At 43.6% G+C, this 11,071-nt stretch overlaps 1 pseudogene across 1 annotated transcript; it reads left to right on the top strand.

The window, feature by feature from the left end:
- The first annotated feature begins 227 nt into the window (after positions 1-227).
- LOC100400935 (interferon gamma receptor 2 pseudogene) lies at positions 228-6,813 on the top strand (annotated as a pseudogene). The gene has a single exon (XR_013525677.1). The product of XR_013525677.1 is annotated as an interferon gamma receptor 2 pseudogene (transcript).
- The last annotated feature ends 4,258 nt before the right edge of the window (positions 6,814-11,071 follow it).

Consider the following 11,071-nt stretch of genomic DNA (forward strand, 5'->3'; position numbering starts at 1 on the left):
TTCCAGCTGATTTGTGAATGTTCTGCTTCTTAATTCTGTTGTTTTTTCATATCTTGTATGATTTTCTTAAAGTCTCTTAGTTTGCTTTGAAATATGAAGTCATTGTTTTGATCTTTTTTGTAAGCATGTGTTTCTGGCATGTTTTCATGGCCTCTAAACATGCTGTTTTGATCCTTTTTTAAAATAATGAATTTCTATAGCATTTGATTTTGCTGTTTTTCTCTTATTGTCATTATACTGTTTCTTAAACTATCAGAAGGAGGTATGATTCAAGATTGCTTTCCTGGCTGGATACAGTGGCTCATGCCTATAATCCCAGAATTTTGGGAGGCCAAGATGGATTATCTGAATTTGAGGGTTCGAGACCAGCCTGACCAACATGGTGAAACCCCATCTCTACTAAGAATTCAAAAATTAGCTGTGCTTGGTGGCGGGCACCTGTGATCCTAGCTACTGGGGAGGCTGACACAGAAGAATCACTCGAATCGGGTCAGCAGAGGTTGTAGTGAACTGAGATGGTGCCACTGCCCTCCAGCATGGGCAACAGAGCAAGACTCTGTCTCAAACAAAAAATAAATCAAGGTTGCTTTCCTAACTTAACAGAGCTTCTTTGGAAGAGAGAGAGAGGGCCTATGTGTGTGTGTAGTATAGTATTTAAGAACAAAATGGTTTGTTTACTGACACGTATTAGCTCCACTCTCCCCTACATTTGTCTGAACCTTCTCTTTTCTTTGTCTCCATCATTTTTGTCCTCCGCTTTGATTCTACTCTCAGCAGTTTCTCCTCAGTGTGAAGCCGTGGCCTGAAAAAAGTTCTGTTGGGTGGTACGGAGGGTCGGCTGTGTCTGCCCCTCCAGGCTCTCCGCATGCCTCTTTTACAATCTGCTGAGGGGATGGGACATGCGCTTCTGATATCAGCTGCTGTTCTCACACAGGCCTGCCAGGCTTTCTGTGAATACCTGCTGCTATTGAGGATTCCTATATCTCCAGGTCCAGCAGAGCTCTCACTGATTCCCTCTACTTCCCTGCACAGATGCTGATGGCATGCAGATTCTGTGCTATTACTGGTTTATCTCCATTCACTTACATTTTGAGGTTCATGAGAACAACCTTGTCATCTAGTTTCATAATAAATATTGTCTGGGGGTCTTGCACGCCCTGCGCTCGCCATGGCGGCCCGGGAGGCGACGTGAGCGGCTCCGCCGACCCGGAGCAGGGCCCTGGCCGCACCCTGAGCTGCTGCTGAGCGCCCAGGGCCATGCGGCCGACACAGCTGTGGTCGCCGCTGCGGCTGTGTTCCCTGCTGCTGCTGCTGCTGCTGCTGCTGCTGCTGCTGCTGCTCGGATCCTGCGCCGCGGCCAAAGTGCTCCCGTCAGACTCTTTCCCAGCTGCCCGCTCCTCAGCACCAGAGGATTCACCGATACAATGAAGAACAGGTCCTGAGTTGGGAGCCAGTGACCCTGAGCAATGGCACGAGGCCTGTGGTCTACTGGGTGCTGTTTAAATACAGCAGTGATGAATGGCTGACGGTGGACACGTCCATAGGGGTGAATTGTACCCAGATCACAGCGACAGAGTGTGACTTCACTGCCGCCAGCCCCTAAGCGGGCTTCCCAATGGATTTCAATGTCACTCTACGCCTGCGAGCTGAACTGGGAGCACTCCATTCTGCCTGGGTGACAATGCCTTGGTTTCAACACTATCGGAATGTGACAGTCGGGCCTCCAAAAAATATCGAGGTGACCCCAGGAGAAGGCTCCCTCATCATCAGATTCTCCTCTCCTTTTGAGATCCCTCATACCTCCACCGCCTGTTTTTGGTACTGTCAATTACTGGGAAGAAGCTGGAGTCCAAAAGGTCAAAGGCCCTTTCAGAAGCAACTCCATTTCATTGGATAACTTAAAACCCTTCAGAGTGTACTGTTTACAAGCCCAGGCACAACTGCTTTGGAACAAAAGTAACGTAAATGGGCACTTAAGCAACACATCTTGCTACAAAATCATGGCAGATGCCTCCGCCAAGCTTCCGCAAGTCATCCTGATCTCTGTGGGAACATTTGCGTAGATGTCAGTGCTGGCAGGGGCCTGTTTCTTCCTGGTCCTGAAATACAGAGGCCTGATTAAATATTGGTTTCACACTCCACCAAGCATCCCATTACAGATAGAAGAGTATTTAAAGGATCCTGCTCAGCCCATCTTAGATGACTTGGACAAGGACAGCTCACCAAGGGATGACGTCTGGGACTCTGTGTCCATCATTTCATTTCCAGAAAAGGGGCAAGAAGATGTTCTCCAAACACATTGAACCAAAGCATGGGTCTAGCCCACCAGCCCCCTGGAAGAGGCCATCAAGCCAGCGGAGCTGCTGGAGTTCTGTCTGGACTTTACAGAGACCAGTATTCCCTTTTCCTGCCTCCAAAAGGCATGTCCCTGCCTTGTGAGAGACAGTGGGTCTCATGGGAGTGACAAGCTTTTCTTTTTTCTTGAAGAATTTTCAAAATCATACAAGTGTCCAGAATGATTCTACGGAGATGTCCCAGGAAAATTAAGGCTTCTCTTAAACACTAAAAAGGCATGTAATTGCTTGTTAGCAAAATGGATGTGACATATCTCTGATGCATTTTTTATTGTTGGTTGGGCTGAGTGGTGAGAAGACCTGGTTTTCATCTTCTCAACTTTGGCAAATGAGCCGGAGCCCCTTGGGCAGGTCACACAACCTGTCCCAGCCTGTCCCAAAGAGTGACCTGAGTGGCCCTTCACATTCACAGTGTGCTGGCTTCAAATGTAATTAATCCTGTAAATATATTCCTAGTAATTTAAGATTTTTATTTTTTCTTTTTGAGATGGAGTCTTGCTCTGTCGCCAGGCTGGAGTACAGTGGCGCAGTCTCAGCTCACTGCAACCTCCACCTCCTGGCTTCTAGCGATTCTTCCGCCTCAGTTTCCCAAGTAGCTGGGACCACAGGCACGTGCCACCATGCCTGGCTAATTTTTGTATTTTTAGTAGAGGCGGGGTTTCACCATGTTGGCCAGGATGGTCTCAATCTCTTGACCTCGTGATCCGCCAGCCTCAGCCTCCCAGAGTGCTGGGATTACAGGTGTGAACCACTGAGCCCGACCAAGATTTTGTTTTTAAGCTAGAAATAAAAGACTGTGTAGTGCATGTTTTTAAAAATAAATAAATAAATAAAAAATAAATGTTGTCTGTGAGTTTTTTAATTTGGCTTTCTAGTTCTATTTTTATTTGGGAATTTAGAGAGATTAAAAAAATGATACAGGAGGGGACTTAAGATGGCACTGTGAGAACAACCCAGGATCAAAGCTTGCGTTGAATCCGCAAACGGTGAGTCAGAGCTGCATTTCCAGACTGATCTTTGTTGCCCAAAGAACGGGGAAACTCCCAAGTATAAAAAAGACACGGGACGCCAGGCAGTAGGTCTGCCTGGCGAAGCCAGCCGCCAGGGCGGCGGCAGCCGGCCCTACCCAGCAATCCCCACAGGGCGCGCCTGTCCGGGTGCCCTGTTGAACCGGCAACCTGAGACTTGAGAGGGCTGGACTTGAGACTGAACGAGACTTGGACAATAGGCCAGCCCAGGGGATTGCAGGGACCGATCGTTTGGGATACCCAGTGGGACGAACAAAACCACGATTTCAAACTATCCCGAGCAGACGGTCCGAGACGCTCTGTGGGGGAGGGGCGTCCCCACTACCGAGGCAACCCGCCCCAACTGAGATACACGCCCACTGCTGACGCAGCCAGCCGTGGCCGAGGCAACCTGCCCCAACTGAGATACATGCCCACTGCTGACGCAGCCAGCCATTGCCGAGGCAACCCGTCCCTACTGAGATACACGCCCACTGCTTACGCAGCCTGCCGTTGCTGAGGCAACATGCTACAACGAAGAGACTCTGCCGCAGGGCGTGGTGGAGACCACAGCAGAGCCTGCAGGAACAGGGCGAATCACACAACAGCAGGGCAGAGCCTCGGCAGCCAAACAGTGGCTAGTCTGCCTTCTAGCTGGGCAGGACACCTCATTGGACTTCGAAAAATAAAGCCCGAACCCCCCAACACAGAGCATTTGAGAAAGAAAGGGTTTTTTTTAATGAGCTCTGTTGCAGCAGAATCAAATATAGCAGCCTAACAGCCCTGAATGAACAACAGACCGCACAGCTCAGCAATTAAGCCCCTATAAAGTACAAACTGTCTCCTCAAGCAGCTCCCTGATGCCTCTATATCCAAAAGACAGACATTAGGCAGGCATCATCCTGGGACAAAGATAGCAGAAAAAGAAACTGGTAGCATCCCACGCTGTGCCACAGATGCTAGAGGTGCACCCCAGACAAGCAGGGTCTGGAGCGGACCTCAGCAGTCATACAGCGAAGGCGCTAGACTGGTAGAAGGAAAACCAAGCAAAAGAAATACTTCATCATCAACACTCTGGGTGTCCACTCAGAGACCCAATCGAAAAGTCAGCAACTACGCAGACGACCAGCGGACAAATCCACAAAGATGGGAAGAAACCAGCACAAAAAGGAGGAAAACACCCAAAACCAGAACACCTCGCCTCCTAGAAAGGACCGAAACTCCTCACCAGCAAGGGAACAAAGCTGGACGGAGAATGACTGTGACGAAATGACGGAATTAGACTTCAGAAGATGGATAATGAGAAACTTTTGTGAGCTAAAAGATCATGTATTAAATCAATGCAAAGAAACTAAGAACCTTGAAAAAAGATTCGAGGAAATGATAACAAGAATGGATACCTTAGAGAGGAATATGAATGAATTAAAGGAGCTGAAAAACACAATACGAGAACTTCACGAAGCAAACACAAGTTTCAATAGCCGAATTGACCAAGCAGAAGAAAGAATATCTGAAGTCGAAGACCAACTCAATGAAATAAAATGAGAAACCAAGATCAGAGAAAAAAGCGCAAAAAGGAATGAACAAAGTCTCCAAGAAATGTGGGACTATGTGAAAAGACCTAACCTACGTTTGATAGGTGTACCAGAAGGGGACGTAGAGAATGAAACCAAGCTGGAAAATACTCTTCAGGACATCATCCAGGAAAATTTCCCCCACCTAGCAAGACAGGCCAACACTCAATTGCAGGAAATACAGAGAACACCACAAAGATATTCCGCAAGAAGAGCAACCCCAAGGCACATAATCGTCAGATTCAACAGGGTTGAAATAAAGGAGAGAATACTAAGGGCAGCCAGAGAGAAAGGTCGGGTCACCCACAAAGGGAAGCCCATCAGACTCACAGCAGATCTCTCAGCAGAAACACTACAAGCCAGAAGAGAGTGGGGGCCAATATTCAACATCCTTAAAGAAAAGAACTTTCAACCCAGAATTTCATATCCAGCCAAACTGAGCTTCAGAAGTGAAGGAAAAGTAAAATCATTTGCGAACAAGCAAGTACTCAGAGATTTTGTCACCACCAGGCCTGCTTTACAAGAGCTCCTAAAAGAGGCACTACACATAGAAAGGATCAACCAGTACCAGCCATTCCAAAATCACACTGAATGCTAAAGAGCTTCAACATAATGAAGAATCTACAACAACTAACAGGCAAAACAGCCACTTAGCATCAAAATGGCAGTATCAAATTCACACATAACAATATTAACCCTAAATGTAAATGGACTAAATGCACCAATCAAAAGACACAGACTGGCAAATTGGATAAAAATCCAAAACCCATCAGTGTGCTGTATCCAGGAAACCCATCTCACATGCAAGGATACACAAAGGCTCAAAATAAAGGGATGGAGGAAGATTTACCAAGCTAATGGAAAGCAAAAAAAAGCAGGAGTTGCAATTCTCATCTCTGATAAAATAGACTTTAAAGCAACAAAGATCAAAAGAGACAAAGAAGGCCATTACATAATGGTAAAAGGATCAATACAACAAGAAGAGCTAACGATCCTAAACATATATGGACCCAATGCAGGAGCACCCAGATACATAAGGCAAGTTCTTAATGACTTACAAAAGGACTTAGACTCCCACACAATAATAGTGGGAGACTTTAACACTCCACTGTCAATACTAGACAGATCAACCAGACAGAAAATCAACAAGGATATCCAGGGCTTGAACTCAGACCTGGAGCAAGCAAACCTGATAGACATTTACAGAACTCTCCACCCCAAATCCACAGAATACACATTCTTCTCAGCACCACATCACACCTACTCTAAAATTGACCACATAATTGGAAGTAAAGCACTGCTCAACAAATGCAAAACAACTGAAATCATAACAAAGAGCCTCTCAGACCATAGTGCAATCAAGTGAGAACTCAGAATTCAGAAACCGACCCAGAACCGCACAGCTTCATGGAAACTGAACAACTGGCTCTTGAATGTTGACTGGGTAAACAACGAAATGAAGGCAGAAATAAAGAAGTTCTTCGAAACCAATGAGAACGAAGACACAACGTGCCAGAACCTCTGGGACACATTTAAAGCAGTCTCTAGAGGAAAGTATATAGCAATAAGTGCCCATATGAGGAGAATGGAGAGATCCAAAATTGACACCCTATCGTCAAAATTGAAAGAGCTAGAGGAGCAAGATCAAAAAAACTCAAAACCCAGCAGAAGACAAGAAATAACTAAGATCAGAGCTGAGCTGAAGGAGATTGAGACACGAAAAACCCTTCAAAAAATCAATAAATCCAAGAGCTGGTTTTTTTAAAAGATCAACAAAATAGACAGACCACTAGCCAGATTGATTAAAAATAAAAGAGAGAACAACCAAATAGATGCAATAAAAAATGATAAAGGGGAAATCACCACAGATTCCACAGAAATTCAAACCATCATCAGAGAATATTACAAACAACTCTATGCACATAAACTAGTAAACCTGGAAGAAATGGATAAATTCCTGGACTCCTGTGTCCTCCCAAGCCTAAACCAGGAGGAAGCTGAAACTATGAATAGACCAATAACAAGGTCTGAAGTTGAGGCAGCAATTAAGAGCCTACCTCACAAAAAAAGCCCAGGTCCAGATGGGTTCACAGCCGAATTCTACCAGACACACAAGGAGGAGCTGGTACCATTCCTTCTAAAACTATTTCAAACAATCCAAAAAGAGGGAATCCTTCCCAAATCATTTTATGAGACCAACATCATCCTGATACCAAAACCCGGCAGAGACCCAACGAGAAAAGAAAACTTCAGGCCAATATCCATGATGAACATAGATGCAAAAATCTTCAATAAAATATTGGCAAGCCAATTGCAACAGCAAATCAAAAAACTTATTCATCATGATCAAGTAGGATTCATCCCAGGGATGCAAGGCTGGTTCAACATACACAAGTCTATCAATGTAATTCACCACATAAACAGAACCAAAAACAAAAACCACATGATTATCTCAATTGACGCAGAGAAGGCATTTGACAAAATTCAACAGCCCTTTATGCTAAAAACCCTCAATAAACTCGGTATCGATGGAACGTATCTCAAAGTAATAAAAGCTATTTATGACAAACCAACAGCCAATATCATACTGAATGGGCAAAAACTGGAAGCATTCCCTTTAAAATCTGGCACTAGACAAGGATGCCCTCTCTCACCACTCCTATTCAATATAGTACTGGAAGTTCTAGCCAGAGCAATCAGGCAAGAAAAAGAAATAAAGGGTATTCAAATAGGAAAGGTGGAAGCCAAATTGTCTCTATTTGCAGACGACATGATAGTATACCTAGAAGACCCCATCGCCTCAGCCCAATAACTCCTGAAACTGATAAGCAACTTCAGCAAAGTCTCAGGATATAAAATCAATGTGAAAAAATCACAAGCATTCGTCTACACCAATAACAGACTTAAAGAAAGCCAAATCAAGAGCGAACTGCCATTCGCAATTGCTACAAAAAAAATAAAATACCTTGGAATACAACTCACAAGGAACGTAAGAAACCTCTTCAAGGAGAACTACAAACCACTGCTCAACGAAATCAGAGAGGACACAAACAGATGGAGAAACATTCCATGTTCATGGTTAGGAAGAATTAATATTGTGAAAATGGCTATACTGCCCAAAGTAATTTACAGAATCAACGCTATCCCCATCAAGCTACCATTGACTTTCTTCACAGAACTGGAAAAAAGCACCATGAACTTCATATGGAACCAAAAGAGAGCTCGCATTGCCAAGTCAATTCTAAGCAAAAAGAACACAGCGGAGGGCATCACACTACCGGATTTCAAACTATACTACAAGGCTACAGTAATCAAAACAGCATGGTACTGGTACCAAAACAGAGATATAGACCAATGGAACAAAACAGAGGCACCGGAGGCAACACAACATACATACAACTATACAATCTTTGATAAACCTGACAAAAACAAGCAATGGGGCAAGGATTCCATGTTTAACAAATGGTGTTGGGAAAACTGGCTAGCCATGTGCAGAAAGCAGAAACTGGACCCCTTCCTGACACCTTACACTAAAATTAACTCCAGATGGATTAAAGACTTAAACATAAGACCTGGCACCATAAAAACCCTAGAAGGAAATCTAGGCAAAACCATCCAGGACATAGGAGTAGGCAAGGACTTCACGAACAAAACATCAAAAGCATTGGCAACAAAAGCCAAAATAGACAAATGGGACCTAATGAAACTCCACAGCTTCTGCACAGCAAAAGAAACAGTCACTAGAGCAGATCGGCAACCAACAGAATGGGAAAAAATTTTTGCAGTCTACCCATCTGACAAAGGGCTGATATCCAGAATTTACAAAGAACTCAAACAGATTTACAGGAAAAAAACAAACAAGCCCATTCAAAAGTGGGCAAAGGATATGAACAGATACTTTACGAAAGAAGACATATATGAGGCCAACAATCATATGAAAAAATGCTCATCATCACTGGTCATCAGAGAGATGCAAATCAAAACCACATTGAGGTACCATCTCACGCCAGTTAGAATGGCGATCATTAAAAAATCTGGAGACAACAGATGCTGGAGAGGATGTGGAGAAAAAGGAACACTTTTACACTGTTGGTGGGAGTGTAAATTAGTTCAACCATTGTGGAAGACAGTGTGGCGATTCCTCAAGGCCTTAGAAATAGAAATTCCATTTGACCCAGCAATCCCATTACTGGGTATATATCCAAAAGACTATAAATCGTTCTACTATAAGGACACATGTACACGAATGTTCACTGCAGCACTGTTTACAATAGCAAAGACCTGGAATCAACCCAAATGCCCATTGATAATAGACTGGATTGGAAAAATGTGGCACATATACACCATGGAATATTATGCAGCAATCAGAAATGATGAGTTTGTGTCGTTTGTAGGGACATGGATGAATCTGGAGAACATCATCCTCAGCAAACTGACAGAAGAACAGAAAATGAAACACCGCATATTCTCACTCATAGGTGGGTGATGAAAAATGAGAACACATGGACACAGAAAGGGGAGTACTAAACAGTGGGGTCTATTGGGGGGAAAAGGGGAGGGCCAGTGGGAGGGGGAGGTGGGGAGGGATAGCCTGGGGAGAAATGCCAATTGTGGGTGAAGGGGAGAAGAAAAGCAAAGCACACTGCCATGTGTGTACTTACGCAACTGTCTTGCATGCTCTGCTCATGTACCCCAAAACCTATAATCCAATAAAAAATAAAAAATAAATAAAATAAATAAAATAAAATAAAAAAATAAAAAAATGATACCAGCCGGGCGCGGTGGCTCACGCCTGTAATCCCAGCACTTTGGGAGGCCGAGGTGGGTGGAACACGAGGTCAAGAGATCGAGACCGTTCTGATCAACATGGTGAAACCCCGTCTCTACTAAAAATACAAAAAATCCGCTGGGCATGGTGGCGCGTGCCTGTACTCCCAGCTACTGAGGAGGCTGAGGCAGGAGAATTGCCTGAACCCAGGAGGCGGAGGTTGCAGTGAGCCGAGATCGTGCCATTGCACTCCAGCCTGGGTAACAAGAGTGAAACTCCGTCTAAAAGAAAAAAAAATGATACCACTGCTACCAACAGTTTCTGAGAATTCTCATTTTATTTTGTATATGTGTAGTTTTCACCAATCAACAGATATTTATTAAATGGTCTGTGGCAGGGCCTATTATGCTCACCAAGAATATAGCTATGAACAAAATAGGGTTTCTACCATCAAGACGTATAATAGGAAAAAAAATGTTATTTAACATGTATACTACTAAATAAGTGAGAAAATGTCAAATGTAAGTAATTTTTATAAATTAAATGAAATGAGATATGTATCTGTTCTTTTAAACCATTTGATTATTTGAGTATATATGTGTGTATATAGTGTGTGTGTATACAGTGTGTGTATATAGTGTTTGTGTATACACATTATACACACACACATATAGATACACACATACATACACACAAATATATTTGACTTACCTACAAGTATTTATGAATAGTATTTTCTGGATTAAAAATGGTGTTTCCATATAATGCATTCTTTTATCTTCTTATGAATAGGCAGATAGATTTTATTCTCCGTGTGACAGAGGAGGAATTTCATGTTTAGTAATTATAAGTGACATCTAACACACTTATAGCCAAAGCTTCACCAAGTATCTTTTGAATCTGAATCTGCTTTTTTTAAACTTAATATTCTATTTTTTAATACCACATTACATAAAACACTGTGCTAGGGGTTAGAGATGACACCTTTTCAGCCCAAATGATTAAGTTTCATTAGTGACAACAAGATACATGCTTAGTACTGTCAGGCAGGGGGTTGCCGGGCAGGCCTGATGAAGTTCTGTGGCAGTGAGGAAGCATGAGCTGTCTTTGTGGCAGGGTGTCCCAGGGAGCCTGGCGAAGGAGATTGCATTTGAGTGGTCCTTTCATGTAAAGAGATGGGGCCGTTTCTAGTTGGAATGAGCCACGTGAACAAAGACAACCTTAACACCACTGGAGGAGCCCGAGAGTTCAATCAACTGTTTAGTTTTTCTTCATACACTCATCATTCAATAAGCTTCTATATTGCTCTGTGCCAGGACAGAGATAGAAAGATAGATAGGGAAGGAGCTTAGTCTAGTGGGAGAGACT

Source organism: Callithrix jacchus, chromosome 13 (assembly GCF_049354715.1).
Source record: "Callithrix jacchus isolate 240 chromosome 13, calJac240_pri, whole genome shotgun sequence".
Lineage (NCBI taxonomy): Eukaryota > Metazoa > Chordata > Mammalia > Primates > Cebidae > Callithrix > Callithrix jacchus.